The sequence below is a fragment of the Sapajus apella genome, unplaced genomic scaffold (genome assembly GCF_009761245.1).
Source record: "Sapajus apella isolate SASKATOON/1434 unplaced genomic scaffold, GSC_monkey_1.0 scaffold125, whole genome shotgun sequence".
Lineage (NCBI taxonomy): Eukaryota > Metazoa > Chordata > Mammalia > Primates > Cebidae > Sapajus > Sapajus apella.
The window spans coordinates 1,193,507-1,210,124 of record NW_022437065.1 but is presented as its reverse complement, the minus strand read 5'-3'; the positions used below and the strand labels follow the sequence as shown (position 1 = coordinate 1,210,124).

At 38.9% G+C, this 16,618-nt stretch overlaps 1 pseudogene; it reads right to left on the bottom strand.

Moving 5' to 3' along the window:
• Positions 1 to 3,677: 3,677 nt before the first annotated feature.
• Positions 3,678 to 5,415, bottom strand: LOC116539025 (annotated as a pseudogene).
• Between the last annotated feature and the right edge of the window lie 11,203 nt (positions 5,416 to 16,618).

Sequence of the window (16,618 nt, the reverse complement as noted above, 5' to 3'; positions counted from 1 at the left end):
AACAAAAATATGGTTTCCTATTCACAAAATGTTACATACAGTTTTAGTGGTTTAATAATTTCTCTGAGGCCATTCTGGGTACTGTATTGTTCTAAATGTTATCCTTGGTTTTGCCCAGCCGAGCAGAGACCCAGTATCTTGAATATATCATATTGTATCCCCCTCAAACCTCTAAACTCGTGATAAAATTGCTTTTCCTAATTTTTCAAGTTGATGCAATGCCATCTGCCTTTTCTGAGAAATGCAGTAAGAGTCCTGTGAAATTCATGTTTGCATCTCCTGTTTGGTTGCTACAGAGAACACTGGCTGTTACATCACATGCGGACCTCTTTATGAAGCCTCTCAAGAGAAATTTCATTCTGGTCTTAGTATTAGAAATGCCAGTGCTTCACTTCGATAATTGGTTTGTTTTTGTTTTACAGACACTGTAAGTGATGTAAGTAAGTTTCCTTTTCTACACTGCCTGCTAGAAAAGCTTAGAGACAAATTTGTAGTCTACCCAGAGTAAATGAGTGGAATTGTATAAGCATTTTTGTATAAGCTTCATTCTTGGCCCATTTGTTATTCATTTTTTGGTATATGTTATGGAGCCTCTGAAGCCACCTTAAACAAGGAACAAGGCTGTGTATAAATAGATAAAGTAAATTTTTAAAATGCAGATTAAAATATGGCTCCACAGTTCATTTTTGAGAAAAGGGAAGATAACTTTAAGGAACACTAATAGAGCCAAAGTGATTAGAATGGAGGTGGGTCAGTTGGAGGTTAAATTATGGAAGCCAAGAGAAGAGAAGCAGCAAGTGTAGGATTTTCTTAAAAATGCGTTTCATTTTTCTGGCCAGTTATTTCCTCCTAAATCCATATATTTGTGTCCCACAGATAGTGATAGGTGAGTATTGTTTTCCTTGCACTTTAAAAAGCTGGAGTTACAACTTTTTCTCAAACCTCAAAAGTGGGAAGAAAAATTAATTCTTTTCCTACAGTTCATTTGCTTCCTGAAGCAGGAAGACCAAAGGCATGCTATCATTTCTTTTATCATGGAAGGGTCAGAGGCATAGGAAGACTATTTTGCAGAGATTGGAACAACTATTTTGCTTAGTTAAGGAGAAAAATGTATCTTCCTGTTTTCATGCAAAGTATTTTGATAATAAGAAAGAATATACTCGAAACTGTTTCCCTAGAGAAACTTTTTCCTGTTTGCTGGTTGTTGGCAGTAACAGATGTACAGAAGCAGTTAACAATTGTCTTCAGATTTGAATTAAAATCTCATATCTCTGTACTTAAAATAGGTACTCAAAGTTATTTTCAAATTAGCACTCAAATATAAACACATAAATCTGAATGAGAAAAAATTCCCTACTCCTATGAGACCAATTGAAAGGCTGTAATTTGAGGTAAATTGTTTGTGAAGAAAAATGAGAAAATTTGTTTCCAAGTAATACATAATATAAGTCAGACCATTACTGATGAGTGTTTTTTAATGTCAAGAATGGGGCTGTAGAAGAAAGCTTTATTAAAGTCTCCCAAGTAGGTTAAACTGTTCTTTGGTCAAGTAGGCTAAACTGTTCTTTGGTCATCAAATAATTCTTGGAAAACACTTGCTTGCTATGCAGACAATAAATGACTTAAGGTTCTCGGCAAATTTATTTGTGGAAGATGAGAATTTGATGACATTAAATTTCAAGAGATTAATTTGAAAACAAGTCCCACAGTAATCTTCTCTATGGATAAACTGTGTGTGTGTGTGTGTGTGCGTGTGTGTGTGTGTACTTGCACAGAGAATTATAATTCTTGTATGACCAAATTCCTTATACCACCCTTTGAGATTCTTCTTGGTCTACCCTGTATAATTTATTAATACCTTTAATAATAATAATAATACCTTTTAAACCCTTTATAATATCTTTTAAACAGAATTTTCTATTACTTTCCTATTGTTGAAGTGTTGGGGTACCAATTGCTCATCCTTCCTTTCATTCAAGAAGCCAAATTGGAATCAAGATAGCTTTGCTGATGTGATGGTAAAGCCAAATTGGAGAATGTGTGAGGGCTTCTTACTGCCACACCCTAAATTAAACAAACCTCATGGGAACTCAGGGGAATGCTGGCAGGCCAAGGGAAGTGGGGAAGGCTTGGCAGGCCCATCACCTTGTCATTGCAGTGCTCCTGTGCTCTGACTATTGATATGCACCAATAGTCATCAGGCTCTGAGAGTTCTTCACATTCACCCTACTATTTCTCATGGACTAGAGTGGAAGTTTTCTCTCTTTTTTGGAAGTGTGATAAAGGTCTCCTGCAAACAACTGCAAGAGCTCTCCGCCATAGTCAAACTGCTCAGTTGCTGTTCCCAGGACCTGTAAAGCTCCTGTGGTTCCCCTCACCTGTAACGCTTTTCCTAGCCTCCTTCATCAAATCAAGCCTGGCCTACTTTTCAGCCTAGCTCCAATCCACCTTCTATGAAGTTTTCCCTGATCAACTCAATCCAGTCATTTGGCATGGATTTGTCTTTTTTATTTGTTTTGTTCTCCAAATATTTATTGAGGTCCTACTATATACAAGACAATGTACTTGAAATACTGCTGTTAACAAGACAAAGGCTCCTTAACCTAAGGAACATACAGTCTAGTGTTAAAGGCGAATACTAACCAGACAATTCCACAAATAAGCTATCAGGGACTATAATGAATGCTGTGAAAGAAAAGTTATGGGTAGCCATGAGAGGATCCTATCTGGGAGCCTGATATGGTCTTAAGGCAGTAGGTGAGGTCTCCATGGAAGGGATTTTGAGTTACATTCTGAAGGATGAATAAGAGTTATGTACAAAAGGGGTAAGGGTGGAGGAAGGATGGTGAGGAGCTGTCCAAGCAGAAGTAGAAGCATGTGCAAAGACCTCTGGATAGGAGAGGGCACAGTGCATATGAGGACCTGAAAGAAGACCAGAGTGGCTGAAAACAGAGAACAAACAGGAGAGGGGCTCGAGATGAGATGGTAGAAGGTGTAGGTAAGGACTTTGGCCTTTATCCTAAGAGAAGTAGTGAGCTATTGGAAGTTTCTGAGCAGGGGACTGATATGATAAGATTTGTACTTTAAGATCACTCAGAGTGCTCTGTGGAAAGTGAACTAGAGAGGTCCAGAGAGGAAGTAGAAAGACTAACATGGAAGATAAAGGTATAGGGAGAGGAATAGAGAGAAAATAAGAGAATGGGAGCATGTAGCCCTATGTTGGTTGAGAGGTAGTACAGCAGAGCATAACAACAGTGGCTCTGAAACCAAACTGCCCAGCTTTGTACCCTGGCTTTTCCACATACTGTCTGTCTGACCTTGAGCAAATTACCTAAGCATTCTCAGTTTCCTGACCTCCAAAACAGGGATAATACCCGTCTACTTCTTAGGTTATGTGAGGATTAAATGGTAAATATATATTTAAAAACTTAGAACAGTGTCCAGACCAAAGTAACTTCTTCTTATATGTTGTGGCTACTCTGTTAAACATAAATTACGCCTAGAACCACAGAATGGTTTTTCCAAATAATCAAAATGAAAACAAAAGACTCTTCTGCTTGATGATGGGCATTCAAACTGTTTTTATTTATTTGTTAACTTATTAATTGCTTAGAGATGGGGTCTCACTATGTTGTCCTGACTACACTCAAACTCCTGGGATCAAGCAATCCTCCCGCCTCAGCCACCCAAGCACCTGGGACTACAGGAATGTACTATCCACCATACCTGTTCTCAAAATTTTTAATAACAGTAATGTTGCAGGGGAGTCCACAAAATGGACATGAATGGCCTTGAAGGAAATACAGACCTCAGAAGGGTATTGTTAACAGGAATGCCTTTGAAGGAAGCACATATTAATCCTGGGAAGTTTATAGTTGGCTTTACCACTAGCCTGCTTTACTCATTGTGGCTCCCTGACTTTGCCCTTCCTAAGCCATTGCTCTGCCTAGTTTCAAACACAGATTCAGTCAACACTGGGTTCTAACCTTCTGAAGATTGTCTTGGGGCAAGGAAGTGCATGCATTGACCATAGGCTTCATCCCAGGAATGGCTCCCTGATATTTTATGTCTTGTGGCTAGTCAGATCACTAAGAGGTAAGAACAATCTCTATAAACCAGTAACCCAGCCTGATGTTCTGGCATTAGGTCACAATGAGGGATACTTGGACTACTGTGTGCCAAACACCTGTTCTAAGCCATTCTCAACATTCCTGACGATAGATGCAACCTCCTAGTGATACTGGTTTTACATCTATGGGACTGTGCGATCACAAGAGCAAAAAAGCTCTTGTGTATCTGAAGACCAGTGTGGCCTATAAACCTAGAATTAGCTCAGGACAAAAGAGAGATCTCACCAGCCCAAAGAACGCATCAGAAGGTCAGATAGCTGGGAAGACTTAGCAGGGGAGGCCCTCTCTAGAAAAGGTAGGCTGCTGGACCACACAGCCACAGAAACACAATGAGAAAACAGACAGGTGCCTTACCGAAGATCATAAGGACAATAGTTTTTCACTGAAAACCGAGGTAGTAGTAGGAAAATTGGCAATAGGCCAATTGTCCCTAGAAGAAATCAGGTAAATTCTTCTCCAGAGTGGGCAGAGCTGGTGGTACTCTCCTTCAGGGCAGCACAGCCTCTTTCTGCTACACCTTACTCGGCCAGGGCCAAGTTTGTAGACTGCAGCTGCTGGGTCTCCTGGCAGATGTTCAGCTCCACTGTACCACACTCAGCTACGAACACCTGAACTTGTTTTTACCAAACCTTTCCTTTTTAATCTACTGTCTTTGAAATTTTCTGGCAGGATCAGTTTCAAGATCAGGATCTTCCAAGATCTTCATAAACTAGTTGTGGCTTTTCCTCTCCTGTCAAGTTTGCAGAGAGCTTCAGTTTGCAAATCTTTGGCCAGAAAACCTTGCTGGAGTCCAGTTAGCTATTTATTCAACTCTTACAGTTTGTCAGCTTTCTTCATAGGCTTCTCCAAATCTTTTAATCTATTTAGTCCAACCTCTGCCTCTGAGACTGTTCTTTTTCCCAATTAACATGACTTGGCAACCATTTTGTATTCCAAATGCTGACAAAAGTATCTCCATTTTCTTCAGAGATGTTCCCTTAAATATGGGTTTCTGAAAACACAGTGGAACCCCTGTGATCTCTCCCAACAACCTGGGTCAGGTCTTGGGCAATTGGTTCACCGCTGTCCTGCTGCAGGTAACATGAAGATAATGCTGCTCATTGCTATGGGTGACGGTCACGCTGAGCTCAACTGCCACAACCACCTGGTCACCTTCTCACTCCATGCTGAGCAGGGCTGGATTTTTTTCTTCACCTGCAGCAAGCTTGTCCAGGGGGTCCAGGGTCTCCAACTGGTGAGGCTCCTGGCCTAGCAAGGAGCCCAACCACTTCCAGTCTGGATTCATCTTCTTCTCTTAGTACTTTTATGACACCCACTAGACTGTGGGCAAATGAAAGCTGGAAGGCAGATAGCACAGTGGTTGAGCAATAGGCTCTGGGCCAGACTACCTGTGGTTAAATCCTGCCTCCATTCTAACTCACCTTGGCCCAGTCCCTTCACCTTTCTCAGCACCAGCTTATTCATCTGAAAAACTGGACATACATGCTCGTAATCATGACACTACTCAACTCATAGATCATAGTGATGATTAAATGAGACAAACCATGAAAAGCACTTAAGCTATGGCCCAGCACATGCTAAATGCACAATAGATGTTAGCTACTTTTATCAACTGTGTCTGAGCTATGCTAGTAACATCTCAAGCTTGCTTCCCAATTTCAGAAAAAACAGATAACTTTAGATTCTAGAATCTCCTTTAATGATCATTCCTCCCTCTAAATAGCTTCTATAGGAATAGGAAGTAAAATGTAGGAATTTGCTCATTTTTTGATATGATGTTCAGTGAGTAGGAGGGGAGAAAAAGAAAATGAAGGAGGATCACTCTTTCCTCAACCAAATAAGTAGAGCCATCTTATTTAGGCCCTGGAATTAATTGTTTTAATCACTATACTGCTAAAAAGCAGCCACGGCAGCATTTTAACTTCTTTCTCAGGAAGGACAAGCTGCACAAAGGGGTCATTTCAGAACTAAAACTAATTAACTACCGGCTGCTAGTCTGCATAGTTTCCAATTCTTGGAAGTCTTCTCCACCCACTCTTCGCCCACACATCCTCCTCCTTCCACTTCGTGGTAGACTTGGATATACCAGAGTGAGGGAGCAGGGACTGAACTGGCACAATGAGAACTCTAGGCATCACTGAGGCCTTGAACTCTTTTGGACAAGGGCCTGTTTAAAGCTCTTGCTCTTCAGATACCATTTAGAGGACTCTTCCTCTCTAGAAAGAAGTGCAGTCTTACAGGTTGAGTTACAAGTGCTACTTATTTAGAAAAGGGGAATATCTGTATTACACTCCTGTCGTGTTATTTATCTCTGTAAGCCATTTAGCCATCCTGATGAATAATTTATTCATTGCAATAATAATGAAGCAGGTACTAATCCCTGGGGTATTGGGGTGGGGAGGGACACACATTAGGAATGAGTTTTTAATTAGCGTAAGCTTTCTGCTGAGTGTAAACTCCCCAAGAAGCAGACATTCTCCTCAGGATTTTAGCAATTCTGATGGCTAAATTAGAGATCATAGGAGAAAGCAGATAAAAGTCTGGATTTTGCCAGGAAACCTCAAAAGCTTCCCAATTGTGCACAGTGTCAGGTCAAAGTGAGGGAGACGTGGGTAGAGGCAGCTATTCTGGGATTTTAAATCAACCATTTATTCCTGCTAAAAATTTGTGCCGTGAATATCATAATGAGAAACGTCACGCACATCCAAATTGAAGGGCATTCTACAATATAACTGGCCTGGAATTCTCAAAGTGTTTAGGGTCAAGAAAGACAGAAAGACTGAGGAATTACCCTGGGTTAACAAAGACTTAAAAAAAAAAAGCAGAATGACATCTAAATGCATGAACCTGGATTGGAGCAGGGTATGGAAGCAAAGTGCTATAAAAGACATTGAGATAAAATTTGAAAATAGACCATGGACTGGATAATGGTATTGTATCAATGATAAACTTTCTGACTTAAATTCCATGGTGGTTAGGTAGGGGAATTTTCTTCCTTTTTAGAAAAACACGCTACAAAAAAATACTTGCACACACATGTTTATAGCAGCACAATTCACAACTGCAAAAATATAGAACCAGCCCAAATGCCCATCAGTCAACGAGTGGATAAAATTGTGTATGTATACTACTCAGCCCTAGAAAGGAGCAAATTAATGGTGTTCGCAGCAATGTGGATGGGACTGGAGACACTTATTCTAAGTGAAGTCACTCAGGAATGGAAAACCAAGCATTGTATGTTCTCACTCATAAAAGGGAGCTAAGCTATGGTGCAAAGGCATAAGAATGATAGAATGGACTTTGGGGAATCAGAGGGAAGGGTGCGAGAGGGGTAAGGGATAAAAGACTGCAAATTGGGTTCAGTGTATACTACTCAGGTGATGTGTGCACCAAAATCTCACACATTACCACTAAAGAACTTCCTCATGTAATCAAATACTACCTGTCTCCTAAAAACCTATGGAAATAATTTTTTTTTTAGAAAAAGAAAACATGCACTAAAGTATTTAGGAGTAGCTGGGCACAACATCTCCAACATACTTGCAAATAAGTATGAAAGGTAAACTGGAGTTCTTGTACTACTATTGCAACTTTTCTGTGAGTTTGAAATTATAATCCCCCCAAAATCAATCTCAGGTAATTTAGATCAGACTGGCTATTTATTGGCACCCAGTTGCTCGTGGCTACACTTTCCCTGTGTCTAGCAACTGTTATGTCACTTCCTTTTGCCAGGGGTGAACACTCTGACAGAGTTAGTAGCTTTGTTTTTTGTCAGTGATCATTTGTCTCCTCTGCTGGACTGTAAGCTCTTCTAATACAAGAATTTGTTTTATTCATCTTTGTAACTCCTACATCTAGCATAGTACCTAACTTATACTAAGTGCCCTAAAACAATTTGTTGAATAAATAGTATAACGGCTTTTAAGTGACCACTTGGACTTAGGTTTCCAGTTGCAGGGCTTCATGAACAATTTAACCAGCAGCAAATTTCATATTCTTTTTTTATTCTGAAACATAAATTATATACTTTCAGATTTGTTATCTAACTCTTATACCCCAAAAGGATGTCAACAATTTTTTAAAAGAGGTAATAGCCAAAACAAGGCGGCAAAGGAAAGGAAATCCTATTATTTTATTGCTACACAAGTGATATTGCTGCTGAATTAAGTATTTTAATTTTTCAGGCCTTATGGTTTATAGCTTCAAAGGAGGATCTGTGCCGCTTGCTTTTCTGTTGAACAAATCAATTTTTTAACCATTGTATACATTTGGGACTATGCAGAGCTTCAGGATTTAAGATTGTTCTCAACCTGGAGGGTCACAGAGCATGATGGAAGATCGAGTTTGCTTTTCGGTTTTAGTCTCTACTTCTATTCAGCTCTCATTTCACACTTGTGAGTGCTATCAGTGCCTATTACATATAATCTTATTCTTTTGGGCCTTGCTCTCACCATCTCAAAAAAAACCATCTCCTGATGTTCAGAACTTATCTGATGTTCACAGTTATACCTCAGTATTATTACAAGCTGACCAAATGCTCATAGCCAAGCCATTTTTTTTTCCTGTGGGACATAAACAATCTCACAGAATACCAAACACAGATAAAGATACCCTGCGACCATTAGAAAATGAAACAAAACAAGGTCACTTCATAATTTCGTCTAAGCACAGACAAAATCAGAGCTACTATGCCTTTCACAATAGACCCAATCATAGGATTGCCCCACTTCTGACAGCATCTGATCAAGAGCAAATCCCTGCTTCTTTGTTCCCCTCCCCTATCATTCATCCAAAGCCCCAATTCTATAATAGTTTCTTTCTAACAGACTCTTACTGAGACACTGTAAGGTCCCCCATGATGTGTGTTTCCTCTCACTGCAACGAATAAAAACCCATGTTGTTGAATTATAGCCATGCTCCTGGTCATCTATGGCTGAAGGACATTGACACACTATTCTGGGGAATATTCTTCCTGACCACACATTCTATCTACAAATATTTGAGGGGTATTTTAGGGTATCCAAAGAGGGTATGTCTAACTCCTTGTTTCATTTAGTCAGAAAGTATCTATTGGTAACATTCATTTATTCATTCCAAAAATATTTATTGAGCATTGACTCCATAGCAGGCACTGAGCTGGGTGCTTTGGATAAAGACACATTTCTCAATGATGTGTGTTTCCTCAATAAGCTCACATTCTGTTAGGCAGGACTTCAATACAGTATGATACATTGTATAGGAGAAGTAAGAATCAGGTAGTGGTTTGCAAAAGAAAGAATGATTACTTGGGGAAAACTTGGAATACTTTAAGAAAGAAGAGCTACTTAGCTGATCCTGACAGATTAACAGCGTTGACCCATTGGCCAAGTGAGGAAGGGATATTCTATGCAGAGAGAAGCCACTTGAGGAATGGCTGGGATGCCTGGGAGGAGAAAGTGGACTGTAAAAAAAAGTCTGGAGAGGAAGGCAGGGCCCCCCGATCGTGGAGAGCTTAATGGATTTAATCTTTCAGTGGCAAGGAGCTCTCCAGAATTTGGAATTTATGGGGTGAATCAACACAAATATAAGCTGTGACCCCTGCAATGAGTTTTCATTGCCGTAAAACTCATACATAAAAAACAACCAGAGAGCAACATAAGCAATAGAAAATTGTAGCTCTCCTATCCTCTTGCTCTACCCTAGATATTTCCTGTAAATACTTCCCATACCCATACAGTTCTTCGCCAGAGGGCACCCTCTGGCTATGGGAGCATGCTTGGTTTGCCAGTAGGGTAGGCCCGAAGTGTGAAGTGTTAACTTCCACCCCTTCCCTAATAGCAACCCTAAACCAAGTAGGGATGAAAATGAGTGGATACATATCTAAGCATCCTCAGCAATCAGCAGGACATTTCTGAGGCATATTTTACACAATATCTCAGAAGATGGCCACTGACATTGAGCCCCCGTTGTCCACAGTAGTAATCTTTTCATTTACATCCAGTGTATTGATTTTCCTTCTTTTCTTTTGCCATGCTTCCTGAGATTATATCCCCTCATCCAATAAACTAATTGTACTCAAATCCTTGCTCAAGGTCCACGTTTTCAAAACCTCATATAAAGGCAAGGGTCAAGTATTAAATTAGGTGTTACAGTCTCTTATCAGCTCTAAGAGCTTCTGGAATAACCCATTTTTTTTCTTCCAACCAGCATGCCTCACCCTTCTGCCCCTACCACCTTTGCTCTATATATTACTCATTACCTTGCTCCTAGTTAGGTACCAGACTAACCTCAGGGTGTTGACGACCCCAGAGGATACTCAGCCTGGAAAGCTCCTACTCCCATGAAAAGCTACTGCTTTTCTCCTAGTCTCATCTGGGTGAGTTAGTTGCCTGCCTTGCAACTTTCAAATAAACTCATCACATTTTAGGGGCACTGAGAACAATGCCAGTCATTGCAGCTTCCCAAACATTCATAAATATAACAGCTGGGGCTTGGTAAACACATTTTTTTTCCAGCTAGGGGTCACATGCAGTTCTCTGAGTAATGATAGCCTTAGTGCTGGGCTTGACCATAAACTTTTTCATCTAAGTATCCAGGGCATGTACCTACTCAGAACATTTGAGCCTATTTCTCTGAAGCAAATATTAATGAGCTGGATATCTATTCTTGAGTCAGCTCACATTCTAATTATGATTAGCTGCTTACATCACTAAACTTGTATTTAGCATGACACCTGTTGCAAAGAGGATCATGTTTCTTTATGCCTGTAATAACAATTTAAATCTCTAGGATCAGTCACAATTTGACATTGAATTTATTTCTATTACAACATTGACTAGAAAAATCTTTTTGACATGGTGGGTTAGAGTAAAAAGCAGAACCAAAAACAGAAATTAGAGTGTGATACCTTTTTAATAATTGACTAAAGCTAGTAAGAACTTTGAGAGTAGATATTAGAACATGGAATTTAGTAAGTTAGCAGGTTATGAAATCAACATTTAAAAATCAGTGAGGATGGTGGTTAAATGGGTATATACTTTTGACCAAAACTCATTGAACTGTGTACTTAAAATGTGTGCCTGTTGATGCAGGTAGATTAGACCTTAATAAAGCTGATTAAAATTCACATGTACAAGCAATGACAAGTTAGAAAATATAATGAAAGAGAAGACGTCATTTAAAATGGCAAAACATAAACCAAAATTAGTAAAATACAATACCTAGGTGAAAACTTAGTTTAAAAAGTTTCAAAACTTACATGAGAAAAACTAAAAGACATTGCTGAAATATACAAAATTACACATGAACAAATACAAAGACATAACATGTTCTAAGTTAGGAAGATTCATTATCATGAGGTTGTCAATTCTTACAAATTTGCATACTGACAGAATATTTAACAGTATTAAATAATTATTAATTTTATGTGATAAAGATATTACAATTATATTTTTAAATGTTTAATCTTTTAGAGATAGGTCTTCAAGTATTTATGAATAAAATAATATTGTTATCTGGGGTTTGTTTCAAAAGAATCCTGTGGTAGGGAGAGAAGGGAAGTAGGTGCGAATATAGTGGATCAAGATGGTCATGTGTTTATAACTGTTGAAACTAAGTAATAGTACCGAAGAGTTTATTATTCTGCTCTCCTTGGTTCTCCATATGATTTAAATTTTTCATACTAAAAATTAAAGCATAATCTGTTTTTAAAGTATAGAGACATAATTAATAATTTTCTATTTTTCACCTTGTTGATCAAACAAATAAAACCTCAAATATAAATCAGTATCTTCCAAAGCCAAAACAAAAAGAAAGAAAGGAGGTGGAAGGAAGAAAGGAAGGAAGGAAGGAAAACATATATTGACAAATTAGGTTAGAAAATATTACAGACTTTTTTTTCCTTTCATAGATTCACAGTATGTATTAGCCAGTATTTTCTTTTTTTTTTTTTTTTTTTTGGGGGGGGGTGTCAGAGCCTTATTCTGTCATCCAGGCTGGAGTGCAGTGGTATGATCTCAGCTCACTGCAACCTCTGCCTCTTGGGTTCAACCGATTCTCCTGCCTCAGCCTCCCAAGTAACTGGGACTACAGGCATGTGCCACCACGCCTGACTAATTTTTGTATTTTTAGTAGAGATGGAATTTCACCATGTTAGCTAGGATGGTCTCGATCTCCTGACCTCATGATCTACCCGCCTCAGCCTCCCAAAGTGCTGAGATTACAGTTGTCAGCCACCCTACCCAGCTGCCAGTAGTTCTTTTTAAAATTAATTATTTTTAATTGTTTTTGTGACAGCCTCACTCAGGCTGGAGTGCAGTGACACAGTCTTAGCTCACTGCGACGTCTGCCTCCCAGGTTCAAATCTTCCTTCCACCTCAGCCTCCCAAGTAGATGGGACTACAGGTACATGCCACCACACCCGGCTAATTTTTGTATTTTTCATAGAGACAAAGTTTTACCATGTTGCCCAGGCTGATGTTGAACTCCTCGGCTCAAGCCATCCACCCACCTTGGCCTCCCGAAGTGCTAGGATTATAGACATGAGACACCATGCCTGCCCAATTTTAATTTTTAATTGACAAAAATTGTATATATTTATCATGTACAAATGTTGTTTTGAAACATTTATGCAATGTACAATAGTTAAATTGAGCTAATTAACATATACATTACCTCGCATACTTTGTGATGAGAACATAAAATCTAGCCTCTTAGCAATTTTCAAGAATACAGTACATTAATAACTATAGTTACCATGTTTTACAATAAAACTCATGAACTTATGCCTCTTGTCTAACTGAAATTCTGTATCCTTTAGCGAACTTCTCCCCAGTCTTTCCCCCACCCTTACCCCAGAACCTGGTAACCACTGTTGTAGTCTCTACTTCTATGAATTCACAGATCAAAAGAAACAAAGAAGGGTATTACATAATGATAAAGGGATCAATGCAACAAGAAGAGCTATCTATCTTAAATATATATGCACCCAATACAGGAGCACCCAGATACATAAAGCAAGTGCTTAATGACCTACAAAGAGAATTAGACTCCCACACAATAGTAGTGGGAGACTTTAACACTCCACTGTCAATATTAGACAGATCAATAAGACAGAAAATTAACAGGGATATCTAGGACTTGAACTCAGATCTGGACCAAGCGGACCTAATAAAAGGCTACAGAACTCTCCACCCAAAATCCACCGAATATACATTCTTCTCAGCACCACACTGCACTTACTCTAAAATTGACCACCTAATTGGAAGTAAAACATTCCTCAGCATTAGGAGAAATACCTAATGTAGATGATGGGGTGATGGATGTAGCAAACCACCATGGCACTTGTATACCTATGTAACAAAACTGCACTTTCTGCACATGTACCCTGAAACTTAAAGTATAATAAATAATTTTTTTTAAAAAACCTGCCACAAAAAAAAAAGAAATAGAAAAAACAACCCCCACTTCATATTGAACCAATTTCAATAATATTTTTCACAGAAATAGAAAAAACCCCAATTCATATCGAACCACAAAAGACCCCAAATATTCAAAGCAACCTTAAGCAAAAAGAACAAACTGGAGCATCACATTTCCTAACTTGAAAATATATTATAAAGCTATAGTAACTAAAACAGTGTGGTATTGCCATAAAAAAAAGACACATACACCAATGGAACAGAATAGAGAACTCAGGAATATAGCTGGTGATTTTTTTTTTTTTTTGAGATGGAGTTTCACTCTTGTCGCCCAGGCTGCAGTGCAATGGCATGATCCCAGCTCACCACAACCTCCACCTCCTGGGTCCAAGTAATTCTCCTGCCTCAGCCTCCTGAGTAGCTGGGATTACAAGCATGCACCACCACACCTGGCTAATTTTTGTATTTTTAGTAGAGACAGGGTTTCTCCATGTTGGCCAGGCTGGTCTCAAACTCCCGACCTCAGGTGATCCATCCACCTCAGCCACCCACAGCGCTGGGATTACAGGCATAAGCCAACATGCCCAGCCAGCTGGTGATTCTTAATCAATGTGAGCAACAGAAATATCCAGAGAGTAATTTTCTATTTCCTAGATCTTGGTGGGACCCAGTCAACTGTAGCTTTTAAAAGTTTCCCAGGTGATTCTAATGTACATCTTTGAATGAGAGTAGCTGATTGCAAGCATATAAAATGCCTAGGAAATTTCTGCAGTCAAGAAACTTGTTTGACATTGCTTACCTTGATATTTCCTAAACTTATGTGACCAAGGAAACTTTTTTTTATCATGTAACAACTATTAAGATCTCCCCAAAGCTGTATTTTGTAACAGGCAGCAAAATGCAAATTTGAGCTTCTTTGAATGCTGTCTAAAAAGTAGGAGTTTGGACTAGATTACCTCCAAGGTGCCTTCTAGCTGTAAAATTTGCAAACTGTAGGGTCCAAATATTTAGACTTTAAAGAGTTACTACTGACGTATCTAACTGTGCCTTTGTATTCAGCCAAATGATTTCATCAATCAATAATGTACCAGCAAGTTTTAATACACCCTTAGTCCGTATTTTTGATACCTTTCTGTCTTCCAAACTCACTCTCCTATCTCCTTCCCTCACCTTTCAGCTCAAATATAATACCAGAGTATAATTAGTAAAACCTTCTAATGTATTTTTTCACTTTTTGTGGGAGGAATAGAATTTATGGCACTACCTTAAAAAAAAAATTCGGCCAGCCGTGGTGGCTCACGCCTGTAATCCCAGCACTTTGGGAGGCCAAGGCAGGTGGATCAGGAGGTCAAGAGATCGAGACCAGCCTGGCCAAGATGGTGAAACCCCATCTCTACTAAAAATACAAAAATTAGCTGGATGTGGTGATGTGTGCCTGTAGTCCCAGCTACTCGGGAGGCTGAGGCAGGAGAATCGTTTGAACCCAGGAGATGGAGGTTGCAGTGAGCCAAGATCGTGCCACTGCACTCCAGCCTGGTGACAAAGCAAGACTCCGTCTAAAAAAAAAAAAAAAAAAAAAAATTTTAAATGAGTTCTGCCAATAGAATATTTATAGCTTTCAAAGAGAAAAGTTTAAGAAGACATATTTTTATTGACTCTGAATTAAAAAACAAATGTCAATGGAAATGAGCCCTTTGAAGTTAATGGTTGTTACTAGGGTGACCAACCATTCTGGCTTATCTGGGATTGAGCTATTTGCAGAAACACAGGACTTTCCGTGCTAAAATGAGGATAGTTTCTGACAAATCAGGACAGTTGTTTGTCCAAGTTGTTGCTAACCACGGTTTGAAAGGGATGGGGAAGATGTGCATGTTTCCCTGTAGGTCAAGGGACATTATGCATTTGCCTTTATCTTCTAGCTTTTTTCTACTCCTACCATCATCGTGGCTGACTGTCGCTCAATGTCATCCATCCCATTATTACCTTTTCTTGCCTACTCAAAGGATGCTTTTAGGCAGCTGAGGTAGTTGGAGGGCTGCATCTTTTTCTATTTTACATCTGTCTTCTCTGATTTTTGATCTGTAATCCCATGGCAACGAGAGGAATAATGAGTTGGAAAAACATCTTTGGTTGATTCCATTTACATGACAATGTGCTGTTATGTGGGTGAATATGCAGGGGCAGAGAGAGGCACATGCTGGAAAACATGCAGTTGACTGGGAGGTGCTGAACACAGCCTTGCTTATGGTTGAGCAACAAGCCAGCTGGTGCCCAATTTGTACTGTCCCTTATTGATTGATTAATTGATTGAAACAAGCACAAAATCAAAGGCTTATTTTGGATGCATTAAAATAATATCTTTACCCAATCTTCACTGGTAATTTATTTGTTGTTTACTTGGCTCTAAGGGTATCAGGTACCTATTACACTGGAAAGTTAATGCTTTTCAAGCAGTTTATCACCACCATCCTAGCCAAGTTTATTGGACTGTAAAATCAGCAGAGATGATAGATTATTAGTTAGCATCTCTATCGGTAAGTCACAGAGCTGGAGGTTGCAAGTGTTACACTGAATAACAACGTTAACTCTCTGTTTTCCAAGAAGCTTTTAAAAAATATCACATACTGCTTGGCCATGGTGGCTCATGCCTGTAATCCCAGCACTTTGGGAGGCAGAGGCAGGTGAATAGCTTGAGGTCAGGAGTTTGAGACCAGCCTGGGCAACATGGTGAAACCTCATCTCTACTAAAAATACAAAAATTAGCTAGTGGCACATGCCTGTAGTCCCAGCTACATGGGAGGCTGAGGCATGAGAATAGTTGGAACCCCAGAGATGGAGGTTGCAACCTAGGTGACAGAGTGAGACTCTGTCTCAAATAATGTCATATTTGATATATACGTTTTATATATATATAATATATATATGTGTATATATATATTATATATATATGTGTATATATATAATATATATGTGTATATATATATAATATATATGTATATATAATATGTATGTGTATATATATATAATATATATGTATATATATAATATGTATGTGTATATATATATAATATATATGTATATATATAATAT